The sequence below is a fragment of the Corapipo altera genome, unplaced genomic scaffold (assembly GCF_003945725.1).
Source record: "Corapipo altera isolate COAL_440 unplaced genomic scaffold, ASM394572v1 61553, whole genome shotgun sequence".
Classification (NCBI taxonomy): domain Eukaryota; kingdom Metazoa; phylum Chordata; class Aves; order Passeriformes; family Pipridae; genus Corapipo; species Corapipo altera.
Window position 1 is genome coordinate 4,656,082 of NW_020884918.1, and position 19,433 is coordinate 4,675,514.

Below are 19,433 nucleotides of genomic sequence, written 5' to 3' on the forward strand. Positions count from 1 at the left end.
ATCCAATCTAAACTTCCCCTGGCTTAACTTGAGTTCATTTCCACTGGTCCTGCCACTTGTTACCTGGGAGAAGAGACTAACCCCCACCTGGCTACAATCTTTTATCAGGGAGTTCTAGAGAGCAAGAAAGTCTCCCCTTCTAGACCCTTCACCAGCACCTCAACATCTTTCATGTAGTGATGGACTCAAACAGATATATGTGTTGTTTCTTTTCTCTGCCATCAACTGTCTGCAATGTATGGACATCCCAGGACCAGGTCTCTGATGTCAATCAGGGTAACTCCTGTTCTTTAGCTTCCCTTACTCCCTCTTACATCTGCAGCTATAGACCTGAGTGTGGTGGATTTGGGTAAGATCAAGGTCATGACACTCCAATAGTTCAGAGTATCAGGAGTACATGTGCACAAGTCCTAAGGGATTGCAAATCTGTACTGAAGACTGCCCCCAAACTCTTCCACTCTCTCCAGCTCATCTTGCAACTTTTTGTGGCTTGGCACCCTTGACTCCTCGCTAGACTGGACCAGAGAGGAGCCCGAGTGGGTTTACAGGCTGGTCTGCCTGCAAGAATTGAGGACTGAACTCTTGTTGATGGAAATGTGGATATCTGGACTTGCTATGATAAGCTGGAAAGTATCAAAGAGCTCAGGAGGGATTTGAGTTTTATTTTCACATACACAAGTACTAAAATCATTGATGACTGGGAAGGGATCTAAGGAATCTCAGCCAAGACTAGGTTCAAACAGGAGAGGTTCCCTATCTTTCAACTACAGCAGACATTTCTCCATATCTCCTTTTTCCCAACGTGTAAGTGCAGTGACTGCCCTGACACTCATTCAGTCTCAACCTCTCTAAAAGCAGCATTTTTCATAAATGGCATAAGCATCTTCCCTTAGATCAGTCAGGAGGGGTGATAGTAAGATCTTGTTCATGTCTTTTTCCATAGTCCAAACAGCATCAGATGTAGGAATGAGTCTGCTTTCCATGTCACATTCTGGAATAGTGATCATCACAGCTCATGGTGATGATGATGGTTGATGCGAGTTTTTCCAGGAAAGGTAGAACCATGAGGTACACAACTCTACTGGAATATATTCTTCCTTATGTCCCTCTGTCCCAATATTAATGACCAAGCACTTGTTCAACATACTGTGAATAACTATTTTGAGTATAAAACTTACAGGTGAGAAGACAGTTTGATTCTTTTGCTGACTGTAACAGAAGAATCAGAAGAGCTTTACATCTTGGATTTAAGTTTTCTGTATGTTTGCCCGATGAAGTCTATCATACCTGAGGTAAGTCAAATTTTGTGCACAGGGTCTTGAAGAGAAGAAGGGAATAAAGTCATGCTGATATTAAAAGGTGACAGATCCTCTTTGGCTGACAATAAATTCCAAGGTAGTGATGTCAAAAGTTCTGCCATGACCAGAAACGAGTTGGCTGAAAGTCAAATTTGCAAATCTCTGGATTCTCTCTCTGGTAGTCTACTTCAGATCTATGGCCAGCTTTGAAGGACATCAGCCTTTTCTTCTCTCTAGTCTTCTGAACAAGTTTTTATTTGACTTCACTTCCTTTCCCTGTCCCTCTTTTTAATCTCCTATTCCTAAAAACACCATACCATTCTGTTAGCTAAACTTTTAAGATTTGTCTTCATACCCTAAAATGGACAGAGGTTTAAAACTGTAACCCTGTTGCAAGAATTCTCTTAGAGAAGCCCTTCCTTTTAACAGTGTCTATGTGTACATGTGTAATTATAGGATCAGATATGCATGACAACCACATGATTTTCCTTCTCAGTAGATAGTTTGTCACTGCAGATGTGGTATAGTTCGCTATGTCTGCATTCCTAATAGAAATGTCACTTACTGTACCCCTCCTGGAGACATAACAAACTATTGGCCATAGCTCTGCTAAGTCAGTAGATGCTCAAAGCTGACAGCAAATTACAAGGAAAACTCTAAGCTTTTTTCTAGTTCCTCTTTGTATGGAAAAAAGAGTAGCAAAATCAAAACTTGGACGTTACCAAGCTGTTATGTGTATTAATATCTTTCCTTGATACTGTATTTGTTTAAATTATAGCCATGCATGCTTAAGGATTGTGCTTCATGACCAATTTCTTTCCATGTGGTAATGAACAAATTACCATCATTATAGACTAGAAAGATGTAATTTTAGAAAACACATCTTGGGGGGGAAAGTTATGGACATTAAATGAACAATATGTTCTGTTGCTCAGTGCTTGTTTCCCTAAAGAAAAATTCCCTATGTTAAAGAGACTCAGATTGGATTTATGCATGATGAAGTAATCTCATCACAACTGTATTGTATATTTGCCTGTTCTCTACCCTGTCTACTTCTCGTGTCATTAGCGTAAGATTTTCCAGATGATAATCCTTTTACCATGTTCTGATACTGCTATCCCCATTAACATCTATGTAAAATTAAATTATAGCATTTCATCAAATGCAAGACAACATTAGTGTGATATAAGTTCCTGGGAGGGTCAGTACTGGACAATAACTCACAATATCAGTAGCCTTAAAATGAGCAAATTTATCCACTGAACCACCCTTTCTTATTTAGTCTCACATATCCCACCTAACCACCGATCAGTGTTACACTGGTAGGCCCAAGGGTCTCTCTTTTTTTGGAGGATTTGCTATAGAAGATTCTTGTTGCTGACATCTGTGTTTTCCTGCACTGGGGGATTTCTGCACTGTCCCTCTCCCTCAAGACTGTTATTTCTATTACATAATTGCAGTCCAGGAGTAGTTTAAGAATCATGTTATTTGAATGTATTTACAGTGACCAACTCAGTCATCACTTCCAAAGTGCATCCCCTTCACCTATAACGTCTCCCTGCTTTGTCTCTCTTTTCCCTTCACATTTTTCATGGTTTCAGCCTCACCTTATCTCTCCTGGACAGTTGTCCAATCCCATCAGCAAGAAAAGTAAAAATCTGGTTGTGTGATATTTTTTGGTACCACTCAAGAATAAGGGGGTTCACTTTTATCCCCAAGCCTTCCTCCTGGTGCTTGATTTCTTGCTTTTATATCCTTTCCCTGTCTACTTCAAGTACACTTACACCCTAATGCTTGCTCTTTATGTGCATTGTATTGTGAAAGAACAATAGAAATAATATCCTGCAAAAGTTAATGGCATCGCAATTCTGTTGCACTTATGTTTTGCACTCCTGCAATTCTGTTTGCATTCATGTGAAGCTTTGGATTCTGTATCTCTGAATTCCGGAAGCTTAGTTGAAGGTGTACACATTTTTTTTTTAAAAAAAGAAAAAGGCAAGAAAAAAAAGAAAGAAAATAAAAGGAAGGAAAAGTTATCTCACATTCAGACCATGAGAAGATAAGTTAGAGAAAGACAGAAAGATTTTTGTTTCAGCTTTCCCATCTCTTACAGAAACTTTGAAGTCTGTCATGTGTTTATCTCCAGAGGCAGATATTAGAGTATCAAGTGACCAAATCTAGCCGGTTACTGTGTAGCCTTAGCAAACTGTTTGGGAAGCTGAAATAGGAGTTCGGAGAAGATCTTGCCATAATGATACTTCTGAGTTCTCAGAAATAATTTAAATGTAGCTGGAATGGTTTAAGAGATTATGAGGTGTGGTTTTAAGCAGTACTTTTCATTGGATGAGTTAGAAATCAATAGACCATGCCCACATCTCTCATACTTGTTTTGCATCCTGTTGTGAAACATTTCTACCATACACAAGGGACTGGCAGCAAGACACATCCCTCAATATAAAGTAACTTCTTTCAAACAGACGTGAAAAGCTTCCCTAACTGCAGCTGACTTATTTTACCCCAAATCTGGAATCCTCCATCTTCTCTTTGCCACTGGACTGTAATTTGTGCTAATCTTGAAGCATCTGAGGAAATGTACTGAACTTTTTCCTAGTTGGTTGCTTGTTTTGTTTTTGGTTTTTGGTTTTTGGGGTTTTTTTTGGTGATTGTTTGTTTTTTGTTTTTTTTTTTAGAGGGGGGTGGTTGGAGGTTAAGACCTTTTTTCATGCTAGGAAAGCAAGGTACATGAGCTCTTATCTCCTATCAGACATATAACCCTTCATAAATTATTTCTGAGTACATACACTTTGTAAAATTTTAACCTCTCTGAAAATAGTTTCCTCCTTTCTCACAGCAAAGAAGGGCTTTAGTATTGCCCAGGTAGAACTTCAACTTATACCTGAGATCAGGAGGATTAAGATACAGAAAAGAAAGGCTAAATTCCCAGCAGGTGTAATTAATCCAGATATATGGAGTGTGGGGGAAGCTGAGCTCTTTCTTCCCACTGAAACTCTGGAACGGCTGTAGTGAAAAACACCTCTGGCTCAACTTCATGGGCACAGAAGATTTTCCCAAAGCAAGAACAACCTCTGGCCTATTGACATCCAGTCCATTATCTGGCTGTTCAAGTAGAACAAGATGTTAACACAGGCATTGTGCAATTTTATAGGATAAGTATTTGAGACCCACAGATGATGTGATGGGTTTTGTACTCAATTGCAAAACTTATTTATTTTGTATCTGTAACAAATTAAAAAATAAAAAAGGTCATATCTACCATCTTCTTTCAATGGGTTGACCAGGAAACAGCCATCTGCTCCAGGCATTTGGCGGTCTCTCCATATATAAACCCCAAAGTGCTTCATGAGTCTTTCTCGAAGCGTCGTGAGCGAGGTAGCGAGGTAAGATGCATCCACCTAATAATTCCATCTCTATTTTGCAGATGTTTGGAAAAAAAAATAAAACTACAAACCAAACATTTTTCTTGCCTTTTTTGCAGTAAACATGAGAATAACCTTTATTTTAAGAGCTAGTCTTTATAATATTTAAAAGCAATTTCTAAATGTTCTCTTCATGACCTAAAACAATCTTGACAGAAACTGGTCTAAACCCAGGAAGTTTGACTTTTAGTTTATTAGACTAATTTTTTATTATCTTTATATACTTGTTGCTTCAAGAACATTTTGGATTGTCACAAAACTTTGTTGTGGAAAAACTTATTCTCTAACCTCTCAGTAAGGTTTATGTCTTTAAAAATTAGAAAATCTTTGAGAAAAAAGACCCAAACATTTCATTTATGCATGCAGATTATGCAGTTCCAAATATAAGATTTTGAGGGGAGGTTTTTTTGGCTTTTGTTCTTTTACATCAAAGAGAAAGAGTGTGTCAGACAGTCTAACACATGAATTTGTAACTTGGTGTTCCTGTATGCCAACGGTGTGGTTGTTTAGTGCATGCTTTGAGAGTTGATTTTAAAGGTCTTAAAGAGTCAGTTTTAAAAATTTATATTGATTCAGTAGGGGATGAGGATGCTTGACATGTTAAATTATTAGCATTTACATTATGAACATGTTAATTACTGTATTTTTAATGCTGTTAGCTTTTACAAACTAAGTTATGAGTATTCTTAAAGGGGCACCAGCAGATTTGCAACATGCTGGAAACCAGTGTTATACACACCAGCACGAGAAATATTTCTTCCTTTCTTTGCACTCTTCACTCTCCCATTTTACATTTCAGTAAGGATTTTCTATTGATTTGTCTCTTGCACCTGAACTCCAAGGTAGCATGAAATAAATAAATAAATAAATAACCAAAACAGAACAAAACAAAAAATCCACAAACAAACAAACAAACAAAACAGCAGGAAGCAAAAAAGACTAAAAGACAGCATTTAGTCATTTGGTTTGCATTGATCTGTGATAATCCAGTCATGAACTGTGTTATAGATCACCTTACCTCCCTTCTCTGCTGTAACAGCCACAGTGGCAACACTTTGTTTTTTTAGTTAAAAGCATCTGATTCATGATGGTGACCAGTAAACAAGCAGAGTAAAACAATTTACAGACATGCTTCCCATCCTTTGCTTTGGGAAAAAAAATGGCTTAGCTTTGAGCAATCAGAAGTTGCTGTGCAGCAAAGCAAAATGAATTTTCCTATAAACAACGCAGCTTGTGTCACAGGCCAGAGAATAATCTTTTCCTACATGTCTGGGACTTTTCAGCCACACCTGGACATTGTATTAGCACATACTGTCCTGAGGAATCCTTGTGGGACTAGGAGAGGTTTAAAACTTGCAGGGTGCGTTGAGTTAATAAGGCTGTGGCAGAGATAAGGCAATCGGTAAATCGAAGTCTACTGATAGTGGTCAGGGTCCAAAATGATGTAGCAAGATCTATATGTCGGTACAGGAGATGGAGATAAGGGACAATATCAGATGGATGTCAAGAAAACCTCTCAGATCAGGCTGGAGTACCTTGCTCCTAGTTCTTGAAGCTGAAAATTTCCAGAGCTGTCCTCCAAGACAAGGAGCTCCAGAAGAAGAGGTTTCTCATACATCACTGAGGGGGAGCTTTTTATAAGGTCCCAGCCTGAGTCTGAGGTTAACAATTAGGATAGGATAGGATAGGATAGGATAGGATAGGATAGGATAGGACAAGATACTTCGGTTGCAAGGGACCTACAATGATCATATGATCCAACTGCCTGATCAGTTCAGAGTTACTGAAAATTAAATAAAATTATTGGGAACATAACAAGTTATTGAGGGCAAAACAATTAAAAGGAAACACATATATCCAAATTTAGGATTTGCACCATTGGTGAGTCAGGTGGACTACTGATTGGTACTGATGGACAAAGTACTAGAGGAACTGTACTTAGAGGCTGGATAGGAAAGAACAGAAATGAATCTGAAATTTTTTTATACTTAGTCCTCTTCAAGCTGCTGAAGACCATTGATGCAGGTACAGATTTCACTTAAGAAGTTTGCAATGACCCCTCTATATGGCCACATATTTTTTTAAAGGATACTTAACATGGAAAGAGCAATCACAGTTCTCATTTGTCAGGAGGGCTCCTTCAAAATGCTCATGTACACTGCCCGAACAAGGTCTTGTATTGCAAGGGAGGTGCATGACAATCAAAACTGGAGGAGTTACTCAGCAGGGGAGGAGGTAGAGGGGAGCAGCTTGTGAGGTTTTGAAATTGAAAGGATGATTTTTTCAACTGGGCCTTACACATAATCTTGGAACTACACCTTCTAGCAACGTGGCTGCACACGTGTCTGGAGCTTTCATCCCTGTCTTCTGGAGTCTGAATGCCTGAGGCTTCAAGAAGTGTTTCTGCATATTCTTTCTTCTGGCTGGTCTTGTTATATCATATCATTTTCAAGCTGTAGGAGGGCGGAAAGGAGGAGGTGCTGAAAAGCCCCAGGAAAGCAGAAGGTTTCTAATTTCTTCAATCCAACCAAGTGATGGAAAATTCGCCAAAATTTTTTTTCTAGTGTGATTTTTCGAGCTTTCAGGAAACTACTGAGTAACCCAGTAATTTCTAAAATCTTGCAAAGAAGTTCATATGAGGAGCAACTTTTCTTTTTGGCAAAGAATGGGTTTGGGTCTGCCTTGCCCTCTGCTAGCACAACTCTAAGGTTTTGGTGGGGTTTTTGGTGGTTTCTTTTACTTTTAACCATTCTAATTAGTACTTAAAGTATTTTTGTTTGAGTTTTATGTTAGTTTTTTGATTCATAATAAAACCAGATATTGTGTGATCACCTGATTCCAGGTCTGTAATGACAAGCAGTAGGTTCTCTGAAAGCTGACAACATGGAAAATCCTCTTCATGGGAAAAGCATATCCTGCTTCTTGGACTCAGGGAGCTCCAAGAATAGAACTTTTATAAAGTGATATTGCCTAGTTCAATACAAAAGTGTTAATAACCAAGTTTCCTTCCTGTTGGCTACATCTTAGCGTGTGCATCGTCACACTGGACTTACTGAGGGGTTACAAAGCTGGACTTTCTGAGTTCCAGCTCAGTAAGTCTTTGCACATCCCAAGAAAAAGAGAAGGAGGTTGCAGGAAGCTCAATGCAGTTTGATATGAGCAGATTAATATCTTTCCTGGTGGGTTTTTATTTCACCGACTAGTTTTTTAGCCCAACACCTTTATTCTTGTCATCTTATGCATGTTCTAAAGGACATTTCTCACACATCTCGAGAAGCCTATGAGTCAGTATTTTTAAACTTGAAATTAGGTTCCTAAAACTATATCCATGAATATAAATTTTGTCACAGTTTTGGAAAGTGTTAAATATTCTGTAAATGTCACCAAACCAGAGTTTTGAAGCTGAATTAGCTTATAATATATAGTTACTTTCCAAAAGTAATTTATCTGAAAATATATAGGGGAGGAATGAAAAATCAGGAATAAGTAATCAACGATAAAACTTGCCCAGACTTTATACATAATCACTGCTGGTTTTGGTTTTGATAATTGCGTATTTTTTTTCCTTTTCTTCAACACTAAAACCTACATGAAGGTAATAAAAATGAATTTGTATTTCTTTCCCATTTTTTTCTTTACATTTATAAATGTTTTTGATATTTTGAATTTGAAAAAAAATGCTATGCCTACGAGTTTCAAAATGGGCACTGAAAATTCACAACACATATTCCAGTGATAAAGTTTAGAGAAGGAGCTTTGGCTACAGAGGAGTTTATGTGCTTTTCAAATATAAGATATTACTTTAATTTTTGCCTTTGGATTTGAAAAATTCTGACTTCAGAAATTACTGTTTTTTTCTAAGACCCAATTCAAGAAATATTTGTGCCGTGAACAACAACTAATAAACATGTGTTTACTCCAGACATGATTTTAGGTCACCTCCAAATGAACAGAAACATGTTATTGAAGCTTGTATTAAACATTCCTCTTGGGAAACGTTCTGACCAGGACTGGACTTAAATACACATTAAACTCAGACACACCCTGTCTCAGACCATGAGTTGTGTGTGAAATCATAATTCCCTGTTCCCAAACTCTGAGATATATGGGAAGCAGAGAAAAAGGTTTTAAATTTGCACGTGAAATAATATGAAATGAGTAAACTAAATTCACCCCAGCCTTAAAATGAGAAAAAAACTAACCCTAAGCAATCTGTTCTTTCATTCAGGTCCAAGCAGCTCTTCCTGGAGCTTTTTCTGATTTGAATTTCTTATCTCTGTCACCAACAAGAGACTGAATCTGTATGCCATTCCACCACTGAAGTGAGATGTTCTGAGTTGCTGGTGAGTAGGAGATGAAATAAAATTTGCTGATTAGATAAATGTGATGGAGGCCCAGTGATCAGCAAGAGCTGCCGTGGATAATTTGGGGTTTTGCAGAGTACAGATTGGTGGATTAGTATCTAAGTCTGTGTTGTGTTGGATGTGTCTTGGTGTGTTTATATGTTCCCCTAAGTGCCAGGTAACTTCTGCCCTGCAAAAAACAGGAGGGCAACTCTTCCCTATCAATTTTTTTGCTCTCACTCACAGCCTGTTCCTCTTGTTTGGCTTAGTTCATCCAAAAAGGAGCTAAAAATGGGTATTAAAGGTACACAGAGTAAAAATGGTGCTCAGAGAGTGTCTTTCAAGTGGCACCCCGGTCTGGCCAGAGGCAGGTGAGACAGAGAACAAAAAGGGATCAAGACAACAGCAAACACCAAACTGTGCAGGTACACTTGAGACCAAAGATGTGTTCAGGGCAATATTTTGGGTAACACCTGTAATTGTGATGAATTCCCCAGATGATGATGGATGGTCACCAAGAAGAGCCTGACTTAGTGTACTGCGCAGGGGCTACTGAGTGTTCTTAACATTTTTATACACCCTTCCAAAAAATGCCTGTTTTACTGAAGTCTTTGCTGCCTGTACTGTTGGGAAAGGAGCAGGCCACCCTTGGAGGAAACAAGGTGTCCCACTTTTTAATTCTCACTTTTTAAAATCCTATGTATAGGTACTTAGCTTCACACTCATCAAACATTGTGTTTTTTGCCAAAATCTAGTCCCTTACAGCAGAGTACAATTCTTTTTTCATGGTAACTGTTGCTTTATCTCCTTACCTCAGTGAATTTTTTTTGTTTGTTTTGTTTGTTTTTTTTTTTCTTTTTGATAATTTTCTAAACAAGGATAAATCTGCTAAATCCCATAAGGTACAGGGAAGTCATGGGCACCCTGAAAATCAAGTAGCAACAGTTACCTCAAGAAAAGTCACTCTAACAGAAAGTGGAGAGATTAAATAGAAAATTATGCAAATAGGTTTTAATGGAAAATCATGATCCTTTCCTTCGAGTGCAATGTAATCAGTGTCTAATATACAGGTCCCCTTTCCACAAGGAGAGACACACGAAAGGTAGGTGTAATTTTCCAAACACTGTATTTCTTCCAGTCTGTCTGGATAAAGTATAGACATAGTAACTGATTTACACAGAACCATTTGGTTTTTAAACCTCACAAAACTTTTCCAGAAAACAAAACCTCAAATGCAAATGTTTTCAGATATGTCTTGCTTATAAGTTTTTCAAAATCATTTATTTGCTCTATCAGTTTGCAATAGCAAGAATTTTTACTTTTTCACCTTTTCTTCTTTTGAGTCCTTTTGTTTCAGATTGAAATTTTGAAACTTTTTTTTTTTTTCTCGTATCACTACCTTTACAGCTAACCTTTTGTTGGTTACAAATGTTAGGTACATTTAATTGTGTAAGTAGGCTTTGGGTTCAGAATGGGGTCAGCAGACCTTATCTGTGCTGATAAATGTGGATTTTTCCCTATGAATAGGATTGTGGGAACAAAAACCCAGGTATAGACCTGTACTCTGCAGCTGTAACAGCCTTTGCTATGAGTAACTCTGCAGAGATGGGATCTGCTGAGGCTTCTCTTTGTGTGTGTTTGCACAACTGAAACACCACAGATCATACTTGCAAAGCCTTTTTTTCCCCCCCTCTCTTGGAAAGCCATATCTGTCCTTATCATCTGCATTAGTCTTTCCCTGTACTGAGACAGTAAAGTTAGGACACAGGATGGCTTTGTCTGCAGGAGCACATTCAGACTTTGTCTTCCAGACTAATTTTCTGCTTGGGTTACTTTCCTAATTATAATTTGTGTTCTCATCATGTCGTGGAAGAGTACATTTTAAATGAGCTTGCAATGCACAGTGTAGAATACCAGTTTATAGCCCTGTCTGTAACCTGGAATACCAGCTTTAAATTTGCCATAATGCAAATACCATAATAATTGCAAGTTTTCAACCCTGTGATCTAGTTATTTTTTCCCCAGCTATTTGTAAACTGAAGGTTCAGGTTTCATTTTCCCATTCCATATGTAAGACCATTGGGGCAGGATGTTGATCTGCTTCCTTACAATCAGAGCTGTGTATGTTATGGATTGTGTTAAATTTGTGGAAAGTGGGGAAAAAAATTACGTTAATTATGCCCTCTTTAGCCTTCTTATGCTTGTTAATAGGTTTTAAATGGACTATTTGGGTTGGTATTTCTTTTTTTTTTTTTACTGATAACCACAAAAAAAATATGTTTCATTCTCTAAATTAATACTAGAACTATTTCCTGGGAATGGAGAAATAATTTTTAGTGAGTGAGAGAAATATGATGCCTGATTCTGGGGAGACTAGAAGCGGTTAAGTTTTCAACTCTGAATTAACCACCTACTCCTGGGAAACAGTCTCATGCAAAAATTTCAGGGGCATCTTATTCTATTGAGTCGATTGAGTCTTGAGAGGTACTTTTTTTAAAGAGTGGTGCCATGCACAAAAGCATGTGTATGGGGAAAAAAAAGTTATATATATTGCTTGCAAATTTATTTGAATATCTTTATTTGCACAACTAATCTAGCCTGATTTACCTTATCATAGCTTCTACTTGCATGTACCTCACCGAGCCAGGGTTTTATAACAAGATAATGTTGCCTGTGAGTGGCGATCACATGAAAGCCAGACTGCTTCCTACCCTATGGGATTGTAACCTGTTGTTGGGACACAGCAGGATAAATGACAGTACCCACTCAGCTGCATTGGGTGTGATACTTATGATGTTAGAGGGAGAAGGAGCCCAGCTTCCATGTCTCCCTGGTCCCACTTTGCAATCTGTTGAAATGAGATTGCATATTTGGATCTGGTTTGTCTGGTTTGTCCCTGAATAGTGATATACAGTCCTCATCCCTTGTAGCCTTACAGGCAAAATCTCAATGCAGCCCTGGTGGGTTGTAGTTATAGATCATTAGTTGCAAGAATAATCCGCTGTGAAAGTGTGGGATAGCATGAGCACTTGTTGTCCCAGTGCAGCCATACTCATTTGACGGTTTTTGCATGACAAGCATGAGTGTTTTCCAGCAGGATACAGATGTTTTGGATTGTGTTATGAAAAATCCGACTATTTTGGCCCTGTGTGTGTGCCCTGAGCACAGTTATCTACACTATGGATGTGAGAGGGGTGCTCTCCTTTCTTAGCAGAGAGCTCAGGAGAAGGATGATGAAATGTCTTCCCAGACTGGCCACCGTGGGAGTGACATCCCAAAGGAAGGAGAACCAGTGCTGGAGTCCCACTGCTGTACAAGGGAAAACAGAAAGAAGTTTCACCCTTTGTCTCTCAGTAACCACAGGATCTGTCCCCTCATCCAGGCTGCCAGAAAATCACCCAGCTGATGCTGGAAATTAACTTGTCTGAGGAAGAGCACGTGAGATCTCCCAGCTCTGGGCATGGCAGGACAGGGGGTTGCAATGATCCCAGGGAAAGTGTAGCTCAGCACTTCAATCATCTCCCCAGACTTGAGCAGCTGAGCTGTGGAAATCATTTTGACGTAAATCTCTCAGCAGCTTTTTTGTCCAAAATAAATGGTGCATAAAGGAAATGCAAAATTGTTTGGTGGACAGGATTATCTGTGTGTTTACTGGTCTCAGCACTTTTCTTTTGTCTTTTGACTGTGTAGTTCCCCTCGGTGTGAATAGCTGTGCTCGCAGCTAAAGCTGCTGAACACAAGCAGGGTGTGAGCGAGCTCTCCCTTTAAACCTGTGACAGCTTTGCACTTGTGGTTGCAAGAAATGTCAAGCTAAAAGAATCACTAGTAGCAGAAGGTAATTATTTTTCATTTCCAAGATTGTCTGTTCAGCGTTAACCGAAATATAAACTTTCTATAGTTCTGCATCATTACCATACCCTGGATTTAATTTATTTATTTATTATTTATTTATTATTTTCATTTCCATTTGTTATTTTACATATGCACCCTCACACATACATGCACAGAATTTTGGCACTTCATGCTGGTTTTGTTTCATAGTATGCCATCCCTTCAGGTCTATTTTAGTATGTATTATTCAGTTACCATAACAAGGTGATGATATATAATATTTGTATAAGGATTCAAATCAATGTTTATCACATCAGAGCACTATCATTTAAAAGGAAAGCACAAATCAATAATGCATTAAGCAAGAGAGAAATGAATTATTTGGATTTGTTGTTCTCCTCTCTAATGCTTTCAAAAGAAATTGCATTGTTTAAATGAAGTTTGATCACTTTTGGATTAAATGAGTCTGATTTGATACATCTAATAGTAGTTAGCATGGTATTCATCACATGATAAATAGTGGAAATGCACAATTATCATATATATTTTTCAGTTTGCTAAAACTTCTTATTCATTAAAAATATTTCATTATATTAAAAATGCTGGGGATGAGGGAGTTGGGGGAAGGTGTTATATGGTTTTCCAAGCTGAATGAAATAACTTCTTTAAATACAGACAAAATTATTCATTTCAAGTTGGAACCATTCATGTTCAAAAAGCTTGTCTCATGAAAAATGAATAGAACTGCTTTGAAATAGAAAATGTTACTCTTTAGAAAAGAGATATATTCAATCTAGGAAATGTTAGGAAGCGTAATGCTTCTGGAAAAATTGCAGAAGTTTTCCTTGGGGTATGAATTTTTGAGTAAAACAACCAGAGGAATAGACATAAATATGCGGCAGCTGATCAGCTCAGTCTTTATTTTCTTTTTTTCACTGATAATTAACTTCTAATTGCCTTGTTATAGCTGGAAGAACAAAACTCATCATTCTCTGGTATCATGTATATGTTGAAACTCAAAGAAGGGCCTGATTTTCTTTCTCTGAATCTGTCCAAACCCTAGAGAAAGCCACATGGTCTCCTGCATTGGAAGATGGGCTAAATGAATAAGTCCATGGAATTCAAATGCACCTTTAGCCCTACTCATTTCCTAATTCACCAGCAATAAAGTGGTCATTGCTGATGACACAGGGAATTCCTTGTGGTTTTAAAATACAATGACAGAATATCCACCAGGAACCACAGAGCATTAGCTGCTGCTTTCACTGGGGATGAGTGTCCTCTACTGATTGGTTTTCATAGCCTGAGCTTAATAAGGCTTTTATTTATGATGACATACTTTATGATTGCTTATTTATTTGCTGTGTGTAAAATAAGCTTGGAATCAAGTTATGTTTATTTACCAAAAAGGATGTCTGGATTCTTGAAGAAGCTGTTTAATCCCAGGTATATACCAAAATTAAACAGAAAAGAAAAAAATTACCCAGACTGGCATTGAATTACTCAATCTCTGTTCTTAGAAGCCCTCATCACTGAGATGATGGCTTCCTCTCCACTCAATTTTTAGTCCATTTTGATGTCTCTGTGAGGAATTTTATTTTCAAGATTTTACTTTCTCTACAAAAATTCTACAATATAGGCTGAAATCAGCGCAGTTTTCCCCAAGTTATTTGCTTGAGAGGTCACTTGTAATCTAGACCGAGTCCGTGAAGTTGTTAAGCAAACACAGAGGAGAAAAAACCAGCAAAGACAGTTAAAGACAAAGTTGTGCAGCTCTGGGTTAGCAGGTTCCTGAGCTAAATCAACAAGAAGTATCGGGGAGGGATGACTTTAGGCTTCCCCCGTTGTCACACTCTTCCCTGGGGCTTTCCTGCAGGGCTCTGTCAGGTGTGAAATAATGACCTGGATGTTCCTGATCAAAATTTTTAAAAAAAGAGATGTTCTTACCTATGCATTCACACAAATAGAAGGACTTAGATTTAGATTGTGGCAACATTTGCTGGGTGGTTGTGCATTTAAGATGATCATGGGTAATCCATGTTACTGAAAGCAACTCAAGGCAGTATCACTTCTTGCACTGGCAGCCTCTTTACAGGACTCCAGATAGCATCGAATTAACTGCTCTATAAAATAAGCTACTAGTAATACCTAAAACTGGAGGGGGGGGGGGGGGGGAACAAACAAAAAAAACCCAGTCAAACTTTTAATTTTCTGATTCATATCTTTAATCAATTTCAACATGGTGCAGTTGTGTTTTATCCGTAGCTTTCCAATCCTTTGCTCAATAGGGTTGTTGACTGACACAGTGTTATTGCATTTTTATTGACTTTTAAGGTGGTTTTTACAACATTCAAGGTGCATAAGTTAACAGAAAAGTAATGTGGTAACATTTCAAGATGGAAGGAGGCCATAAAGATGCAGAGCAGGTATAATTTACAATAACAGGAAATTACAAATTAAGGATAACTCCCTTGGTCCCATACGTAGTTAGTCCCTCAGTACAAGTTTTCTGAACATGTCAGTAAAACATGAAGTGTTTGCATACCATAAAAAGTTAATGGATGATAGAGTTGGCAAATACTTCAAGATTATTATTAAGATTATTTTAGATATGATTAGGCTGAAATTCAGCTGCAAACAAGCATGCATACAGGATTTCTGAGTTGTAAAATTGTTAATTATTTGAAGAATTGGATTTGGTCTAAATCAAGAAAAGCCAATAAAAAAAGTGTGGACTTTTAAGTACATGTAAGGATCATAAAGATAAACATAATATTGAAAACAGTCAAACACATTCCCTGAGAGCTCTCTGTATGTGAGCTGTTTCAGACAAGCCATTTGGGTTAATAGAGTCTGCATTGCCTCTCTTTAAGAAAATGTTGTTATGTGGGAAACTTCAAAGCACACGCTTACCAAGACTTTTTTTTTTCTTTTGCTGTCTGCTTAGGTATATGCACTCTCTGACTGCTACTTGTTACTGTGCCTTTTTTGTTGAATGAATTCCACTGAAACTGAGCATTTTAGGAGTTTCTCATCCTGCTTTTGGAGAGCACATATTTATATTTTATATGTTGATGATCTTCTAGCTGACGAGTCCCTGTAGAAAATCTTTCTAGTAATTATTACCAGTAATTTCACAGTACTCACCATGTCATCTTTTGATGTCTGTGTTTCCCCATGTATAAAGTAGGAGAATTATATTACTGGATCACTGAGTTTGGTTGTCCAATATTTTTAAGGCTAAGTTAGAGTTACGTCAATATTTTTTTTCTCAGTTTTTCTTTTTCTGATGCAAAGTATTGTCTTTCTTTTTTTCATATAAAGAGCTTTTATGAGGTTGTCTCATTTTTTTTAGGGTCCCAGAACAGACTTTGCAATCAGAATCCTAAGAGTTTATTTGTTTGTTTGTTTTCAGTAAAACCGTTATAGTTAGTCACTAACAATCACATTGATCAAGTCTACCTAGTATACTGGGGAAAAAGAGACTAGTCATGATACAGAACAGTATTATTTATTATCACCTGAATAAATACACTTGGCTTCTTGAAGTAGTCCCTCTGTTTTCACTTTGGGGTCAGAAGGACAGATGTTTTCAAAGACGACTGACATCATCCTAAATCAAACTACTGATGTTTGTGAAATGAACTTCCACAGCACACCCCATTTCTCTTCACTGGCCACAAAGAGGACCCAGGGTGAACAGCTCATGTCTAAGTGAGATGAACTGCAGTCTGAGACCAGAACAGCCCTGATCATGATGGACTTCTCTGTAACACACTGCCTCTAGGTGTTCCCCAAGGAATTTGTCCTGGAAATGTCCCCAGGTAATGAAGTCTGTGTCAGTCTCACCAAGCTAGGGTAAAGGAGTCTGTCCAAAGCCCTCATAAGTCCTCAGCCTCACAGTTTCCAAACCAAGTTCTCAGAGTGAGAGGAAAACCCCCATGATGTGCTGATGTGAAACACCTATGGGGAAAGAGCATCTCTGTGGGCAAAGAAACAAAAATCTTAAATGTGCTACATATTATATCCAGTAGCACATGAGGTGACTTGGAAGGATGCTTTAGTTGAATAAAAAGCTTTGCCATGGATGTAGGGTTTATGTTTCATTTAGATGGACGAGTCAGAAAGAAGAAATAATGAAAGGAAGGTTACAGTTATTTATCAAATTCTTCAGAGCTTTCCCATAGAACTATAGCAAAGGCATCTCTTCACTACAAGGTGTTTTAACAGTTAGGTTTTATTGTGTTGTCTTTACACATGAGACTCACTGCAGTTGTTGCAACCACTGAACTTTCTCTCAGGCATCAGCCCCCATCTTATTATGATCAAAAATCCTCATCATTAATCTCATTACATTGTTCTTGGTCACGGGATAAATTCATCAGTGAATGATCTCATCCTGCTTAATCTCATTAGTTTAGATTATTTTTTTTCTTTATATCCTTACCATAATCTTATCATCACAACCCTTGGGAAGTTTGACCCCAACAGTGCTGTCATGTGTGTTGGTTTTTTGGTGGGCTTTTTTGTTTGTTTGTTTGTTTCATTGGTTTGGTTTGGTTTGTTTTGTTCAGTTGGTTTGGGGGTTTTTTTGTTGTTGCTTTTGTTTTGGGTTTGTTTTGGCTTTTTATTTCACAACTTGATAAGAAAGTTACCATTTAGTCCTCAATTGCCTCTGGTGAGGAAATGACTCAACAGATGACTACATATTATGGATCTCAATTGCCTCCCCCTGGTAGGATTCTGATTTTTAAAGATCTGCTTCTCTGTAATGCCATTTTTCACAGGTATCTAGACAGACACATCATTTGCAGTCTGCTGAATGCTGACTGTATCCCTGACTGTATCACTCTGTTTTGATAGAACCTGTTCAATCATACTGAAATGTGCCTTTCCTCAGAACAGAGTCAAAATTTCAACTCTGAAAATATTGTCTGCACTGCCAGCTAATATTGGATAAGCCTGAACTCCATCAATGAATTTTTGAGGAAAAAAACCCCCACACTCTTCCCTGTATCTAATTTTCTTTTTCTGCAGGTGTTCTAAAATACAGTAATGTTTTCTCACACCAGAGTCCTTTCATTCTTTACAAGGTAGGTAGACGAGAAAAGGCCGTCAACGTTGCATATCCTTTATAGTTGAAGCTAGCAGTCACATTTGTGGGAGCACAGGGCTTCCATGTGAAGCCTAGGTCTGAGTTCATATTTACCTTACAAGATTCAAAATAGACCTTGTGCCTCTTACAGGGATCTCAGCAGACACCAGATTACACTACACTGAATTTATCACTTTTGGTTTTTTTGTAGAAATGGCGAAGCTGATGCGAAAACAATCCAAGAATTTTTTTTGAGTCTGAAAGAGGCATCAGTTGTCTGTAGAGCTCTCAAACCTAGCGAGGCAGACGCCAGCTTTGGAAAGGAGGTGGATCTGCACGCTCATCTCTCTTTCACAGGCTGTTTATGCACTTTCTCTAATGATTCCTTCATGTAAATTATCTCCCTCTGAGTTAGATTAGAGCCCTTGGAATAACAAAATGAGGCTAGGCACATATTAGTATGTGGATATACTCCTCTGAGGTCTCGCAGGATTATTCATGGGTATCCGAATGACCTCAGTCTGTTCTGAATCTGTTTTCAGGTCCCCTGTGTTCCCCAAACGAAGCTTCTGTGAATACTTATTATCATTCATGATTCAAGATGGGTCTTAATGCTTCAGCCATCCAGCCACTAGCTGCATTTAAACTGACCAATCTGGGGCCAGTACCCTGTGACTGAAGTAAAACATGACAGATAATGTATATTTGTAGTCAGTAGGTGCCATTTATGAAGGCCTTATAGTCCAGGAACTGTTGGTCAAAGCTGCTTAGTAAATGTTTAGAAATAAATCAGTTTTCAAAAATCAATCCTACCTTGCAAAGAATTTCTAAGACTAAAAGTATCTACACGAAGTATCAATAGCCACAATTCAGATAGCTCTGGGGGGAAGGTCACTCCAGGAATTAAAAACTCATTTGAACAAACATACAAATCATTCATGAACTCAGTTCAAATATGCTGATCGGAGAGAATTTGTGCAGCTGTATGAGATAAACTTACTGTGTTTTATTCTTTGGTGCGGTTGCACAGATCATTTGCCATATGCTTCCAGAACTCTTGTGAATTTGTGTAGTCAGATGAATACCACTACAGAATCATTACATTAGTAAGTGTAGTCTCCTAATCCTCATGGTTTAGCAGTTTTTTGCCTTCACTACTATTAAGCCAATCAATTAATCTATCAACTCTTAACATACGTTTTGTGACATATGCTTCCACACCTTGCATTTCTGCTTTTATTACCTCAGATTCATTTACTATATTTTCTTTCTTCTTATTTTCTTAGTCATAATCCAAAATCCTTCAGTTATAGTCCACAGCTCCTTACGGGATGATATCACTAATGTTCTTCCTGTTCAGTCCTTCCTACTTTCCTTTAATCACATGTCACCTCTCAGTAAGAACCTCATATCACTTCATAACTCTTCC

General features: G+C 38.0%; 1 protein-coding gene across 3 annotated transcripts in view; it reads left to right on the plus strand.

Annotated features, from left to right (window-relative positions):
- The first annotated feature begins 4,590 nt into the window (after positions 1-4,590).
- LOC113953191 (urea transporter 2-like) overlaps positions 4,591-19,433 on the plus strand; it is a 299,021-nt gene continuing 284,178 nt past the window's right edge. For all 3 annotated transcript variants that reach the window (XM_027656092.1, XM_027656094.1, XM_027656093.1), the window contains exons 1-2: positions 4,591-4,696; positions 8,964-9,078. The gene's annotated coding sequence lies outside the window, so the exon portion shown is untranslated. The remainder of the gene's footprint in view (positions 4,697-8,963; positions 9,079-19,433) is intronic.